Raw genomic sequence first — 17528 nt, 5'->3', positions numbered from 1 at the left:
TGATACATTTTTTAGTGATGATTGAATGAATGCTGATTTGATAGAGAGATGCTTAATTGCTAAATTATTTGTTTTTGTAGTCCCAAGATGAAGTTGCGATTGATGTGATTTGATGATTTTTTGCTTGATCTTACTGATTGATTGATGCTTGATTTCTTGAGGGATTAATGATTGATGGATGAATTAAGGATTTGTTTCAACGGAGCCATGAGTGATGATTGATAAGTCACCCTTCCAGGCTTGGAATGAATTGTCCTTTGTGCTTTATTGGTATAAGGAATAAAGGATCACCACCTTTAATTAATTGAGTTACTATGTTTCGATTTTTCCTTTGAGAGTAATATATTATCCCCCAAATTGATCTCCCTTGGGTGTACTCTTCAAATGAAACATTCTCTTGTTTATACCTTACATGTGAGGGAGAGTCGCACCTCTTCATCAAGTTTTCCCCCTTTGCAATGTGTATTTACTTTTCCTAGTTTACCTTACAGTTCGCCCTAAATTCACAAATCCAAATTAGATAATAAAAAAATTATAGTCAGAGATATAACTCTAACCTAAAAATAAGATGAAATAAGCTTGTCTTGGAACCTGCAATCAATTAGATAATAATAATATAATCATGATGTATGTAATACACCTGTTGTGAGATTTACACATCATTGCCACATTGCAAATGGAAACCACCCTCTTTTTGCTTTAGCAGTGGAGTTAGTGCTCTTAATTGGTCTTAGATGATCTTGGTGACAATTTCCAGGTCTCCAAGTTGAAAAGATGAGTTTGGGCAACTTTGGCCTACTAAGTAGTTGAGTTTGTCCAGGGTGTGAAGGTGTGACCAAGAGTTGGGCTAAACTAATCAAGGATATGGAATTGAAATCAAGGGATTTGTGATGAAATGAGTTAGAACCTTTCGAAAAATACTTGTTCCAATGAGTGATAAGTGTTCCATTTATTCTCATGAGGGATGGATTCATGTTGAATCACTACTCATGAAACATGGGTCAATGAGTTTGACTCAAAATCACATAGTTAAATCCTGATAGCAATATGACATATTTTAGAATGCCAAATACTCTAAACCTTATAGTAGATAAGCTTGATGATGATGGTTGTAAGGTTTAGGCTGAAATTTATTTTAAAGTTCAATTTGGCATATGGTGGTTCTACTTGTCTTAATCTTTATTTTAAGTGTTCAAGTGAAATATAGAATTGGGTTTAGTGTTAGGGTTGAGATTTGATTTGGTGTAAGGTTTATATGTAATAAGGATGTATATTAATTATTGGGAAATATAAATAAATAAAGATGTATATGTAATCATTTGATAAGATAATAATTAATATTGTAAATTATTTAAAATATTATTGATATATAGTTAGCGAAGTTTCAATACAGGATTTATGGTTAAAGTTCATATTGGTTAAGTTGTAAGTGTAGAGTTCAACATGGTTCAACATTCAATTAGACTTGGTGGTGATATTAGGGTTCAATATAGTTTATTGTTTCATTTGGTTTTCAAATTTAATGTGGTTTAATGTTAGGTTCTTGATTTGGCAGCAAGAGCCTACAACACAACTTCAACTATTTACCATAAAAAATTCCTGATTTGGCATGGGATCAAACTTCAAAATGTTTTTTTTGTTAGGGTTCAATTTTTATTTTATTGGGGTTACGGTTGAGTTTCCTACTTTTCCACCAGGTGCATCTCAACCTCTTCAGTTATATCTTGTTGCACAGGAGTTTCAAAATTTTCAAGTCTTTTTTCACTAGAATCAACCTTAATAGAGTCATTATGGTTATATGAATGGATTCTTTGCCTTAGAACACTAACATCTTCAAAATCCCATATGAAATCTATATGACCATTTCATTTCTTCAATATGCCCTATGGATGTCCCTATCTAACTATATATCTTTTAATTGCATATAATAACTAATTTATGTGCTTTTTCGTGACTATGTTTGACTCATATAATTGTGATCTCTCTAGCACTATGATGTCGTTTAATATGTCTTGCTAAAGCTTGTAAATTTTGTTCCTTTTTCCATGTCATGTAATATGTCTTGCCTTGTAGCTTATATGTTTTGAAATTGTTGTTAGACCTTGTAGCTTGTATAATTTGATTACTGGAGAGCTTCTACAGCTAAGCAAAAAGGTCGTTGCACGAGTTATAGCTGGGCGCTTAGCCGGTATGAAAATTGTATATTTTTTTAATCTAATGTATATTTTAACTAGACTTGTAGCTTATATGTTTTGAAATTGTTGTTAGGCCTTGTAGCTTGTATGATTTGATTGTTGGAGAGCTTCTACAGCTAAGCAAGAAGGTCGTTGCACGAGTTATATAGTCGTGCGCTCAGGTATGAAAATTGCATATTTTTTAATCTAATATATATTTTAACTATATTTTTAGCTTATATGTTTTGAAATTGTTGTTAGGCCTTGTAGCTTGTATGATTTGATTGCTGGAGAGCTTCTACAGCTAAGCAAGAAGATCGTTGCACTAGTTATATAGCCGCGCGCTCGGGTATAAAAATTGCATTTTTTTAATCTAATGTATATTTTAACTAGACTTTTAGCTTATATGTTTTGAAATTGTTGTTAGGCCTTGTAGCTTGCATGATTTGATTGCTGGAGAGCTTCTATAGCTAAGCAAGAAGGTCATTGCACGAGTTATATAGCTGCGCGCTTGGGTATGAAAATTGTATATTTTTTAATCTAATGTATATTTTAACTAGACTTTTAGCTTATATGTTTTGAAATTTCTTTTTGTGGCTTAATGTTTTAAGGTCTCTTGAAATAAGACCTTCAGGCGGTTGGTCAAAGTTTTACAAATAATCTTATCCAGAAATTTGCCTAGAGCAATTGACTGAATGTTATAAAAGGTGATTGGATTAAATATCTTAGGAATAAATTCAAAGAAAGTATTTTTTAAATATTAAAGTATTTAGCTAGGTCTAAGAAGATTTGTGTACTTTTGACAATTTTGCTTAGTTTGTGAAAGTTGTAGACCAAAGTTTTCATAGCCCAATTTTTGCTTTCTGTGAAGAACGATCATGTCAGATAATATAAGTGAAGAACAAAACAGGGAGACAATTGCTAGATTTTGGTCTAACTTGAAAAGAAAAGGTGATGGAAAATGTTATTTTCCTTGCAAAATTTGTAAGGGCTTAAACCGTAGAAGACTGCTAATCAAAACAACTAAGAGACATTGTAGGGAGAATGGTCACATTGAAGGGGGGCATGACTATCATCCACTAGTACGTCATTCATTATATCATTTTAACAATTTATATACATATGAAATCACTTGATGATGAGTTGATGATCATGGTTTATTTATGTTAATCAATTTTATATAGGTTGATCTCCCCAGGGAAGTACATGATATGAACCACAACAATTCGAAGAATATGGTTTTCGAAGTGGAGGAACATGGAGGTGCAAATATCCAAGGTGAAGATAATGATCCCATGGAAGATGACGATCATGTGCCAGAAAACACAATTGAAGATGATGGTATAAATACATTGATCCATGACACATTTAGTCCAAGCATATCTAATCATGATGATGATGATAGCCTTGATATACCTCTACTTGAGAAGGCATACGAGCCCCTATACAAAGACTCCCAAACAACTCTTCTCTCTGCTATATTGTTGTTGTTGAACTTGAAGGTTATGAATGGTTTATCAAACATAACACTGTCACGTATGTTAAGGTATGTCATATATGTCTTTATAGTTAACAAAGGGTGAATAGTGTACCACTAATATTGTTTATATTAACAACTTATATTTTTTACTATAGATTGATAGGCGAGTTTCTGTTACCATCATCAAATATTCTACCTCACTCATATCGAGAATTATCTGCTGTTATGAAAGATATTGGAATGGAGTATCAAGAAATACATGCTTGTCCCAATGATCATATTATATATTATAAAGAACATGAATTTGCAACACAATGCCATGTATGTCATATGAGTAGATATCGAACAGATCGACTAACAAAAAAGGTGCCTCAAAAGGTTCTTCATTACATCCCCATTATTCCACGGATGCGACAATTATTCAGGTGTAGTAGCTTGGCTCAATTTATGAATTATCATGCACGCAATAGAAGTAGAGATGACATTATTCGAATCCCTGTGAATGGTTCAGCATTTATGCACATAGAGGAAAAGTGGAAACACTTCAGAGAAGAACCTCGTAATCTCAGGCTTTCATTGGCAGCGGACGGTGTCAATCCATTTGGAGAGATGAGATCTGTTTACTCGGTGTGGCCTGTTTTTGTTATCAACAATAACATTCCTTCATGGATGTCAATAAAGAGGGAGCACATTATGTTGGCAATGATTGTTCCAGGTATCTTATCATTTGATAGTTATTAATTTACATGTACTTACAAATCTTGCAGTAAAACGGTCACAATAATTATGTAATGTTACTATTCATTCAAGTAGGTAAATATCAAGTTAAAGATATGAATGTATATATTGAGCCTCTTATCGACGAGTTGGTGGAGTTATGGAACGGTGTCACTATGCATGACGTGTCTAGACCAATAGGACAAAGACAATTTCAATTCCATGCATACTTGCATGGACAATACATGATGCCCTAGGGCTAACACATTTTTGTGGTATGTTATAGTGAATTCAAGTTGCGCACGATAATTCTAATTATAAAAATCAACATATTTAATAATCCAATTATATCATTATTTTGTAGGTCTTCAAAGGGAAAATTTGCATGTCCAGTTTGTGGTCCAAAAATGAAATCTTGTCATTCAAAAAGTTTAGGAAAGCAGGTGTTTGATGAGTGTAGACACTTCCTCCATAGGAATCATAAGTATCGAAGTACGAAAAAACATATTTTCAATGGGAAAGAAGAGACTACATCAAAGCCACAAAGAATGACACCTCGCCTATGGAAGTTGGAATATAATAGAATTAATCGTCGAGGTAATGTCGTTCCACATAATGGTTTATGTTTGTAATTTATATATTTTTATAGTGATTTTTGTTTACTAATTGTGTAATTGATGATCGTGAAGGTCGTCAAGGCAGTACTGACAACCTTCCAAAGGGACTAAAAAGCTATCCCAGACAATTTAGCAGGTTGCCCTAATACGAGCACTTACAAATTGTGCATTTATTTGATTCTATGCATATTGGAAAGAATATAACAGAGACATTGTGAAAAATATTGGATGGAAGGCGTGACAAAGAAAAAATTGTCAAAATTTGTAATGACATTCATGAATCCAATCATGCATTGAAGAATTTCATTCACTCAAATAGCAACAGAGATCAGATCAATATAAGTGCCCTTCCTTGGTTACTAATGGAGCAACAAAGTGATGCCATAAAAGAAGTCATATGAAAAATTTGATTTCCCACAGGATTTGCTGCGAACATAAACAATCTCATATCAAAAAAAAGTGAATTTGGGCCAGGGCTCAAAACGCATGATTGGCATACTTTCATCAAGGTAAGTTATGTTCTTCTGTATTTACAATATATTCATAAACTATGTGTACTGTTCGTTATATTATGTTAGAAAACAATGAAATGATTGGTTTATAATTACTGCAGTACGTGATTCCTCTATCTCTCCCATAGCCCTTCAACAATAACATCAAACAAGTGATATACAATCTTGGAAAATACATGAGGTAAGCAGTAATATCTGTTCAATTTGTTGTATATATTTATTATATTCACGATTTGTTTTTCTCGCTATGTAATCTATTGTATATTATTTTGTAAAGTCTCGTATCTATATATTTTTTGTGACTTGAATCTCTTAATGTAGGTGGTTGTCATCTAAAGAAATCCATAAAGAAGATATAAACTATTGGAAGATAAGAATTCCTCATTTACTATGTGAAATGCAAAAGTGTCTACCTCCAACTTTTTTCAATGCACAGGAACACTACCTCATACACCTAGTTGACGAGATTGAATTGTGTGGACCTGTACACACTAGGTCAACATGGATGGTTGAGAGGCACTTGAAATCTTTGAAGGCTTTGGTTCGACAAAGAGCATATCCTGAGGGTTCTATGGTAGAGGGATATATGGTATACCAGACTATGGTGTACATTATTGAATATCTTCCTAAGTTTGCATCAAATATCCGTGTAGATCGCATTTGGGATCTCAAGCCTTTTAAAAAATTAGAAGGGGAGTACTTGATGGGGAAAGGTACATTGAGGAAAGTGACAGGTAATAAATTATAAGATGTTATTGTAATAAATTATTTCTTAATTTTCAAAATAAATCGGTTATAAGTTGTTTTTTTTTTTTTTGTACAGGTGCTCGAGAGTGGGATGCACTACATTTTTATATTGCAAACAATCTTGATTGGATGACGGTATGGATTGAACGATGTCAACATTCTAGTCGGACATTAACATGGGAAGGTGTATCTTCATTGGTTAAAGAAGCTCATCGTAATGGAGATTCTAATGTTATGCAAAGGGAAATAGATTTAGCATGTGGTTTAAGAGATTTTCAGGTATTTACAAATTTATTAATCACCCGTATGTTTATCAACTCATTATACAATAATTTTGACATGTTTCACATATTATTGCAGGTTAAACACCACAAGGCTATGTTCTGTAATGGTCAAAAATTTCGCGTCAAAGTGTTGGATGACACGAAGAAAACTTGTGATTCAGTAATAACTGCAGTCTTTCAAGTGACTAATGTTTCATCTAGAAATGACTTACATCCTCGAGAGTCTAAAAATCGATACTATGGCATTTTGGATGATATACTAGAGTGTGACTTTAGTTTCTTCAAATTAGCACTCTTTGTTGTCAAATGGTACAGGCTACGACTTAATCCAAATGATCCTGATAGAATTGTTATTGAACATGATAATGGATTTACAATGGTTAATACAAGGTCATTTGAGCCAGTTGGGGATGAGCCCTATGTTCTTCCAAGCCAATGTGAGTAGGTATTTTACTTAGAGGTTCCACATAAACTGGGTTGGTCATTTTTTGTTAGACATGAACCGAGAGGAAGGCCAATAAAGTATAATGCGATGGAAGAAGAAGATACTGAAGAAGTAGAAGATGATGTAGATGCTATTACTGATGATGATGATGAAGATGATTTTGATGTTGATGTTGATGTTGATGATGACGACGACGATGATGATGGTGAGGATGATGATGATGACGACAATGATGATGATGAGGAGGATGATGATGACGACGACGAGGATGATGATGATGATGATGATGATGATGATGATGATGATGATGACGACGAGGATGATGATGATGAAATTTAGAGGTATGCCATCAATCCTTAATCTATTTAATATTAATTTCTTGATAGAAATATATTTGTTTTATATGGTTACATAGTTTATTCATTATCTATTTAAAAGCTACAAGTTTCAACTAGAAATAGAATGCTGCTAATCTAAATTAACTATTAATCTAAATTAATTAGATAAAACTATTTAAAACACATATTGATGCGTGAATGTATTGAGCCTTATTTTCTTTCAGGTCAAAAGAATTTGTAAGTGTTTAGTTTAGAAAAGGGAATTCATTAAATATCTACAAAAGGGAGTTGTACCTAGAATAAAATTCATAGGGAAAACATAATATAAGTGCTTAGCCCTTCACTACGCCTACTTCCCTAGTAGGCTTATAATGTGAGCTTGATTTAAGTGTTATACCGTGTACCTTTTAATGTTTTTAATTTTTATGTGATGCTTATGATGGATGTGATTATGATTATGATGTGATTATACTCATGATAATTGAATTACATTTGCAGGAAACTGAACCTCTCTCAAGAGCATCCCGCATAGTCTCATGGATCGACAGGTTTAAGTTAATACTCCTTATAGATAGTCTATTTAATACACTTATCAATAGTAAGATTGATGTCTTCTAAGATCTCTCCCATTTTTAGGTAGCAGCGAATAGGTATTTGTCAGAAGTGTCTTCCTCGAGTGAGGGAAATATAGGAATAGAAGAGGAAAGTGAGACATGCAGTTTATCTAGAACAAGGAGATTAACTAGAGGTCAAAGGACTAGAACGAAATTCAATAAACACATGAAATTTTTCCTTGCTCAAGGGGGGTCATGTTCTTATGATGATGAGATGGAAGGCGACATCGAGGTGCCCTTGAGGTACCAACATCTACAGAAACATTAGGTACCCAAGGAACTTCCTCCAATAAATACTAATTTTTGTGTTAACGAGAGGATATATTGCATAGCATCATCATCATTACATGGTTTGGGCCTATTTTCTATGGACGGCATAAAGGTGTCTTACAAAAAAAATTCTGAATTGATGGAGTATGTTGGACCATGTTACGATTACAAAAGTTGGATGCATATTGTTCAATATAAAAAAAGTATGCGTAAGTATGCCCTCTCAGCAAATTATATACAACAGCAAGACAATAATCAAAGTAAAAGTGTGGCTATATACATTGATGGAAGGCCAAAAGCAACAAGGAATATTGCGGGTTTTATAAATAGTACATGACCCAGGTCAACTATAAAGCAACCCAATTGCATATTTGAGGTGCGCGAGGGAAATCGTGTATTCATCTGTGCGATAAAATCAATACGTGCAGGGGAAGAGCTTCTTATTGATTACAATTTGAACCACATAGATACAAACGAGGCTACTATCATGGGGGTGGTACATACTATTAAACCAACTTCTAATCAATGATTCCAACATACCATTTAGTCAATAAATTTTTGGCTAACATTTTTATACTTGATCTTTGACACAGGGGCACAATATGGAGCAACCGCCCGGAGGGGATGCTGGCAATGTTCCCGGCTCATCTACACATGAGCAAGTAAAACTCATTATAATTGTGCAAACTAGACAGAAGCAAAATGTTATTTTTTTAATGTTGTTTTCTTCATTGTTTTGGAGTAATTTTGATAATACTAATACTATTGTTGTCACAGAAGGCCAGTGGTCAGAGGGAGGGAAAGGAACCTGCACTCCCTCAGCAGTCTGCCCCTGAGGAGGACCCATTTTATATTGATTTAGCAGAGATCGATGACCCGATCGGTTGGATTAAAAAGTTGCTAAAGAAAATTGGTAGAGAAATTATACGTTTGGCAACCATTAAGCATACTATTCAGGAAATAAAAAATAGGGCATCTGAATTATTGCACACCTCTGAAACCTTAAAAGCAAGTATTAATGAAATTTTTAATTATAACAAGAGTTCAATAATGGTTTTTATGTTATGCTCTTTTATGACATTAATTAAAATATGGATGCATTGTCTTTACAGAGTTTTTCGCGTGATTTCGAGCCCCATTCCCATGATGAGGGTGCTGCAGGTGGTTCAGGTAGATCACATGTTCCATTCCCCACTTGTGTTTTCCATTGAATATAGATAGGAATTATCATAATCATTGACAATACATGCAATTAAGACTGAATTTATGCAGGCTCTAACAATTTTATTCTTTAGCTTCAAATCCTATGATGACGCCGCCTCCGTCCAGGACAACCACAAATCTCTTTTCGACTGCTGAGTCGACAACACACAACTTACAAGCATCGACTGTTGCACCATCTACTGGTACACAAATCCCTCTTTTTCTCTCTTTTTTTATGTGTTTAAGTGTTATGTGTTTACGATGTAGATTGTAATGACCCCCCTTTGGTAGTCACTCAATGTTTAAACTTTTTCACAATTTTTTTACAACTATTTATTTGATATGCCTTTGGTTTTTATAATTCACGTGAATGATTAACCAGACTCAAATGTCTACTGTCTTTGAACTCAAACATTACTTTTTCGTGTATTTTTCATATCTTCTTGCATGAATCATCACCTTCTTTTGACTGTTACAATTATCGACTCCTCTTCAGTTGCTATTTCAATGAGTACACCAAGCCTGCACAAATTATACTTGTTCATTGTAGCCTGAACAGATTTACACTAACCACTAAGCCTGCACAAATTATTCATCAAAAGAGGATGAATGCGCATATGGACACCAACATAGTGGCCTGAAACAAGCACTAGACACATTATGGAAAGATTTTCTGGGAATTCTGAAAATATGGACACTCATATTTATTGATTAATTATAGATGTAATATCCCATTTTTGGATAAGCAAGGAAATAGGGATAATTACCTCTACTTCCTTTTTCACTATGCCAAATAAATGCAAAATAAGCAAGTAATGAAAGTTACACTTAGATAAACTTCTATATACAAATTGAAATAAATGCGACAACTGATATAAAAGTGTTTTATCCTTATGGATATGGTTTATAACTTTATTGATATGAATGTGCTATTGTATCTCATGTAGCTGAAAATCTTATGCAAATGATTTATTGCTTTCAGCAATGGCTATGATATCTGATAAGACAAAGTATATACCCAACAATTGATGAGATGATGTTGCCTATGGTGATTTCAATTTATATATCTTATCTTATCTTTATAGTTTATGTAATGGAATGTGATATGTTTCTTATAACAATGATATTGCTATTTTAGATATAGAGTTTTGTACTTGCAATGTCTGATATAGAGATTGAGTTACAGTGTCAAATATGGATATATATTCTTGTAAAGTTAATCTGATGTTGTTTTGGATGTCTATCTATTACATGCAATCAATGATGGATGCCATGTATGATCTATTATCCTTAGTCTCTGCAATTCTTAGATGCATCTCTTATTTGCCAATATATGCCTGTACGAAAATGCTCATGGTAGTTTCCTCTAAACAGAGTAGACTGAACTATTAATTTATCTAAAACAGGTTAATTTATTTGAACTTATGAAACTTATGAAACTTTTTGCAATAGGAGCTGCAACATCATTCCTTGGATGTTCCTATGTTCCTAGTACGAGAACAATGAAGGATGTCATATTGATCGTCAACGACGATGAAGGCATTCCATTAAAAGTAGCCAAAGTTCCAGGTACTTTAAAGTTATTATTCTATAGTGATATAATAGTAATTTAGTTTTTGATCACTCTTCATCGACTAATGATCCCATGATTATTTTGTAGGGAATGATGTTTTTTGGAAAAAACTTGGTGATGAGTGTTTGCAAATATTCGGGCCCACCGTGCGTACCTGGTGGAACATCATATCCTAACTAAAACCCCAAACCACTATTTTGATTTCATATCATTGCTAGAATAGTTTTCCTTTTCATGAATTTCTTGAACTATATTTAAGGTAGCTTCACTTCATTTATGGGTCTAACATGTTTTTTTTTACTTAAAAGGTGGAATCTCCAAGACAAAAAGTTGAAGGATGATCTTATAGAGAGCATGACCCAACTCTTTGGACCTCGTTCATTCGAGAGAAACAAGCTCCTTGAAAAAGCCGATTTATGTTTGAAGTATATTAGGGATGAGTGCAGAAAAAATTTACGGGATAACCCTAGGTACAAGCGTCTGCCCTATGTTCCTCAGGCTGAGTGGCAGGCTCTGATTTTGGATGGAAAGTATAAAGCTGACAAGAAAAATACAATTACACCAGTAGAGAGTACACCAAGGTATGTGATACTATTGAGAATGTAATTATGTACTAATTAACCTCTATATTTATACTATCTAACATATTTCAAACTTTTCATAGATTGCCTGACACATCAAAGGCAACAAAGGCAAGACTAGAAAAGCACGGAACATACAAGCTCGGCTCTGGTAGTTTTTTGAAACTTCAAGCATGAGTTGTAAGTATTCTTGATCCTCAACTTTTGCAACTTTTGTATTTCCTTTTGATATTTTAACTACCCTCCATTGGTTGATGAAACAATGCAAGTAAAATTCACCATACCACGCAAAAATGCAGGGCTCAAAATTCAAGAGATGCCTCATAGAAGAGGATAAGAGAATTGGCTTCCAACAGGGCTATAGAGCCGTGGCTGAATGGCTATGAGCTGAAATTAGTGTGGAAGGTTCTAATAATGATGCATCTAAGCCACAGGTAAATAAGCTAAATGAAATTTATTTCAAATTGAATACTTTACCAATTAGTCTATTTGGTGTTAAGTTCCAATATAAAGTGAGTATATCTATTTTAAGCAAGCAATGATAACAATGTGTAGGATGTTGGAATGCAGCCTGACAATCCTTCTACACAATCTGTGAATACTGAAGGTTCGCATGATGTGCATCCCAGTGGTGGAGGTATACATTTGCTATTAAATTTTTTATATGTAATTGCAATTGTTGTTTGGATTAACATAACATTTTATATAGCAGTTGTAGAGGATTGAGGGGTTGATGTTCATGAGCATGTTGACGTTGAGTCCAGACAAAATGATGTGGTCAGATCAGGTAAAGAGTGCCATAGTTATGTTATTTAAAATAATTAAATACTTGTAACAATTATAATAAATTATTTTTAATTTAACTCTTTTATTTGTTATTGCAGAGGACCCCCCTTTGCAACAGCATAGGAATTTGAGATCATCAAGAACAGAGAAAAGAACTGATGAGGGGGGAATTGATGATGACACTGATGCTCCTCTTAGAGCTTACATAGAAAAAAGAAATAGAAAGAAAAAAAAGAAATGATTGTCATCTACAGACCTTAATTGATAATGACTGAATTTCATGTCTCAATGAATTTAATTATGTGCTAATGAATGTTCATGAATTATGTGTTAATGCAAAATATTGATGAATGTTGCATGTTTATGAATCTAATGTGTTAATGAATGTTATCATGTGATATTGATTGAATGTTACATTTTATTAATGGTTGAAAGAATGAATGAATGTTAGATGTTAACGGGGGATGTAGAGTGATGTTAGGGGGAGGGGGGTGGGGCCAAATGAGCTTCCACCTTCACGTGGTTGGCCCTGTTTAGTAGAGAATATTAAACTATTCTCGAAACAAAGTGAAGCTCAATAAGATGTAAGTGAAGCTCAAATTGGCACAAATAGGGAGTCAATATGATGTAAGGGGTCATTTGAAGTCCTAGGGTGTCCTAGGAAGAGTTATGGGTGGATGGTAGTGTTTACATGATGTAATAGGCTATTAAAGCCCCTAAATGATGTAAAATGCATTCAAAGTGCAAGATCTTGTAAAATTGCCAACATTGGCAACATAAGCCAATTTAGGCTTGAATGGGGTTAGTTAAGGTTATAGGTGTGTGAAGAGTGTTTTAAAAGGTCTTTTAGAGTCATTTAGGAATGACATTATAGTTTTCATAAGTCTTTAGCCAAGAAAAGGTCACAAAAGATAATCAAAGGTAATGATGTTAAAAAAGGTAATGAGGTTTTTATCACTAAAAGTGAAGAGCTTGTTGCTTTTTGAACTCCACTTCTAAGGATACTTGGATTATTTCCATATTTGACAACTTGTGAACACATTGAATTATAATATTATTGTCTTTCGGCTTAGTGAATATGATTGTGGTTTCACTGTCAGAGATCGGAAAACATTTATTTTTTGTTTCATTAGTATTCTTTGCAGCATGCAACAGTGAAATCTATCAACTGATGCAGTTCCAGAGAACGGAGGTGAAACTACAGAGTTGGAGGTATATGACTTTAAAGGAGATGGAGGAATAGCATTAGCTATGTACAATACTGATGAGGTATGTAGTCCTCTCTTTTATGACAAATATAATTTCCTGTTCTAATTCTAATTGAGCAAATCTCAAATATTCAATAATGATTAATTATTTCTGTGCAGTCTATTCGTACATTTGCTGATGCATCAATGGCAACAACTTATGAGAAGAAATGGCCACTTTACCTAAGTACTAAAAACACAATTTTAAAAAAATATGATGGAAGGTATGTTTTCAAATCAGTACAAGGATTGATGATCTTATTTTTACCTTTTTCTCTAACACACCTTACTTCCCATGTTATCATTCTTTATGATTCTCTAGCTTAATGATCCTTATATTCTCAGAGATTCTTCTTATATGTGACTTAAATTGTAGGTTTAAAGATATCTTCCAGGAGGTATATGAGGCCAATTAGAAAGCTAAATATGACTCAACAGGAATCTGGTTGGTTTTGTTTCTTGGCACAATAATATGAAGATTGCAATGTTGATTATCTTGACTCTGTCGGGCACACAATAACTTCTTTCAATGATTGATTCATGAACAGGTATGAGCATAGGCTTATTGGTGACACGGTAGCCTATGCTTTGAAGAGTGATGGTGCCTATGTTTGGGCATGCAAAAATTATGACAATGATGTGCAGAGTGATTTCCTTGCATAGGGTTAGTGGTGCAAAATACTATTTTTCATGGAATCTGGCTTTGAACTAATCATTATATCTAATCTTACATATATCTATTGTTTTTGTAAGGAAGGAAACATGATTACTTTCTTTAGAAGCAAACCTGACTAGATTTTCTGTTTTCAAGATTTGGATCTCTTGGTTTGATGACATCTATCCTGGTGAGATTGTAATCCACTTTACTATTATATATAACTTGGTTCAATTACCTATTTGTTTGGTGTATATGTTTTCTTATAGGTAAATCATTTTTAAACACGAGATTATTTAATAGTGTTTATGTTATTTGTCAGCAAACATGCACACATTCATCATATTCTATACCCTCATTCTTATTCATACTTAGATTTGGTTCATGAGTTGTATGCTCTAATTAAATATTTTGCTGAATTAAGCTCAATTTTCATATCTTGTACTTGGGGTATTGCCTATCATTTTTCGTGGCGTTTATTTTCGAGCAAGCTTGTCTACATGTACACACCATGACATCTTTACATGGACATTATGTGTTGCCACTTTTATCCATTGGTGGAAATGCATGCATTTAAATGTCTGGCAGATGTGTCCATGATTCTGTGTATTTTTGTAGCTGTGAAGAGCTTATATTTCAAAAGTGAAACTTTGTGAGTTAGATCTGCAAGATTGCGTTTGACATATTCTATTTTATCACTATATTTCCTATCAACAATTATTACAATCTGCACCTTCAAATAGATCTACTTTGTTAAAATCATATGATGCAGCATCTGTACTTTGTATGCATAGCATACTGCTAGGGAATTTAGAGGTAGATGTCTCAACATGCATTTTCACTTTTCATGCAAAGATTGCATGCTGACCTTTCTAAAGGTTATTTTAGAGTGTGAAATATTTATAGGTCTTCCATTAAATATTCTGTCAGATGGAGTTGTTAAATTGTAATTCTATTGTCAACTAGGGTGGCAGTGCTATAATTGTAATGTTTTTTACATTACAGTAGTTCTTTATTTTTATTGAAGGCAATTTAGATTTCTGACAGTGACTAATTTAGTTGTTGGGTCTGTTGTTAAAGTTCTCAATAATCTCAGTTTAACATCAAAAGCATCACCAAGGCTATCTTCCATCTTTGTTTTCAGGCATACACAGAAATGTTGCTAATTTAATAGTATTCAAACAAAATGCCTAGTCATCTATAGATATCTCGTGGTTCCCTTCCAATGAAATGGCCCAAAAATTAGGAGTGCATATTTGAATCACACAACCTGACAATAACTGTGCACCTCTAGAGCTTGAAGAATGTCTTTGACTGGTTCCTTGTGGAACATTTACATTAGCTAACATCAATTGCCTGGCCTACCTTGGCCTCCTAAAATATGATGATTTGTCATCAAGCCCAATTTTGAGGTGTAAAGGCTGTTAATATTTTCCATATAGACTGGCATGTAAGTTTAGGAACCTATTTGAATAAGTATGTGCACTCTTTGCTTCCTGATTGTACGCCATGATCCATCATCAAGACGGTGACCTAAGGAAGAGAGAAGGAGTGAATAGAATATCAAGACCAATGGAAGGAGTGGTGTGGGCTTAATGAGAAATGGAATATTTTTTGTTTTGTTTTACTTCTCTTACCATCGCAATTGCGACACCAATCCCAGAAATTGTGACACAATTTTTGTCGCATCCACAACAACCCTGTCGCAATTGCTGGGGTTGGCATCGTAATTGCGATGACTTGGTCAAGTATTGCGACGAGGTTGCTGCAGATGCGACGGCAACCCCGTCGCAATTGCGACGGAAAGCACATCAATTGTGACGGGGTTGATGTCAATATAAGTGGCTGCATAGCGACAGATAGGCGTCGTAATTGCGATGAAAAAGAATAGACGTCATAATTTGCAACTAAATAACTACGACGTCTATGCCTATCACAGCGGTGACACATTGTTGTTGTAATTGTGACACATAGCCATCACAAATTGATGCCAAATCTATTAGTGCCTATCCCACTTAGGGTGTCCCTTCACCTATGAAAATGTTTGAGGATCATCTAAAGTGGCATGACTCAAAAGGCTAATACCAGATGTTTGAACACAAGTGTGAAAAGTGTCTGAAGGATCACTCGCCAAAGGGCCAGTTGCACTAAGAGTATCACGATCCCACTTGGGTACACACTCAATATTTGGTAGAGGTGGATAAGGTGGATTATCATTTGTGTTAGAGTAATTAGATATTTCCTAATTAACTCTAGCTTTCTTAAGCTTTACTTTAGGCATATAATAATTAATTCTTTTATTAATTATTATGATGCGACCTAGGTTAGACCAGGTGGATTTGGGAATTCCAGCCTCCGTAGCTTCTGCTTCTCTCTTTTTGTGATAGGTGTTTGCATGCAACTGACTCTTGGGATATGTAGGGTTGATCTTTCATCAACTTCAACATGGTATCAGAGCTCCAGATCTTCATGTACCTATTTTGTTTATGAGAAATTTGGCTTGGCTTTCAGATTTGTGTTTTTTTTATTTCAGAGGGTTTCCATTTTCAAAGTAATTTTAAATTGAATCTAAGGGATCACCATTTTTTGGTGCACTTTGAGCCCAAATAGACATCACCATTGAGCTCAGAGTGCCCAAAAACCCTTATTTTCATATAAAATTTGTCCAATTTGGACACAGTTGGAATTTGAGGCAAAAAATGCTACTACCAAATTGAGCATGTTTCTCGAGGCAATGGTTTTCATATTTTTTGGCACAAAAATCAAGATTTTGGCACATTTCCTGGGGTGATGATTTTCTAAATTTTAGCATGTAAATTGATAATTATTTGAAAATTGAGCTATTGGCACGTTTCCTGAGGCGACAATTTTGTGATTTTTGGTATGAAAATTGAGATTTTTCGACACACAAATTAAGATTTTTGGGCATGTAAATCAAGACAATTTTGGTACGAAACTAACATTCTTCCTAAGGCAATTTTTGGTACTAGTGGACATGCTTTTTGAAACATTTTGGCCACCAAATTTTTCTTTTGGCACCGACTCTTTTACTAATGACAATGATTTTCACATCTTTGTCTTGTTTTTGGCGGTTGGATTTTTTTTTCGACAGGGGTCATTTTTATGGTATTTTTTTGCCTCAACGGTCATTTGCCCATCAAATTTAGGCTCATCACTTGTTGACATGAATGTCATGTCAACATTGCATCAGTGTTCATGTCACCTCTTCAGTCTCTATTTGGACCTACCTTCACATTTTTGCTCATATCTCGAGCATACAAACTT

Source organism: Cupressus sempervirens, chromosome 3 (genome assembly GCF_028749045.1).
Source record: "Cupressus sempervirens isolate cs-2001-9-10 chromosome 3, ASM2874904v1, whole genome shotgun sequence".
NCBI classification, from domain to species: Eukaryota; Viridiplantae; Streptophyta; class Pinopsida; order Cupressales; family Cupressaceae; genus Cupressus; species Cupressus sempervirens.
The sequence above is the reverse complement of the archived record's forward strand: the minus strand, read 5'-3'. Positions refer to the sequence as shown.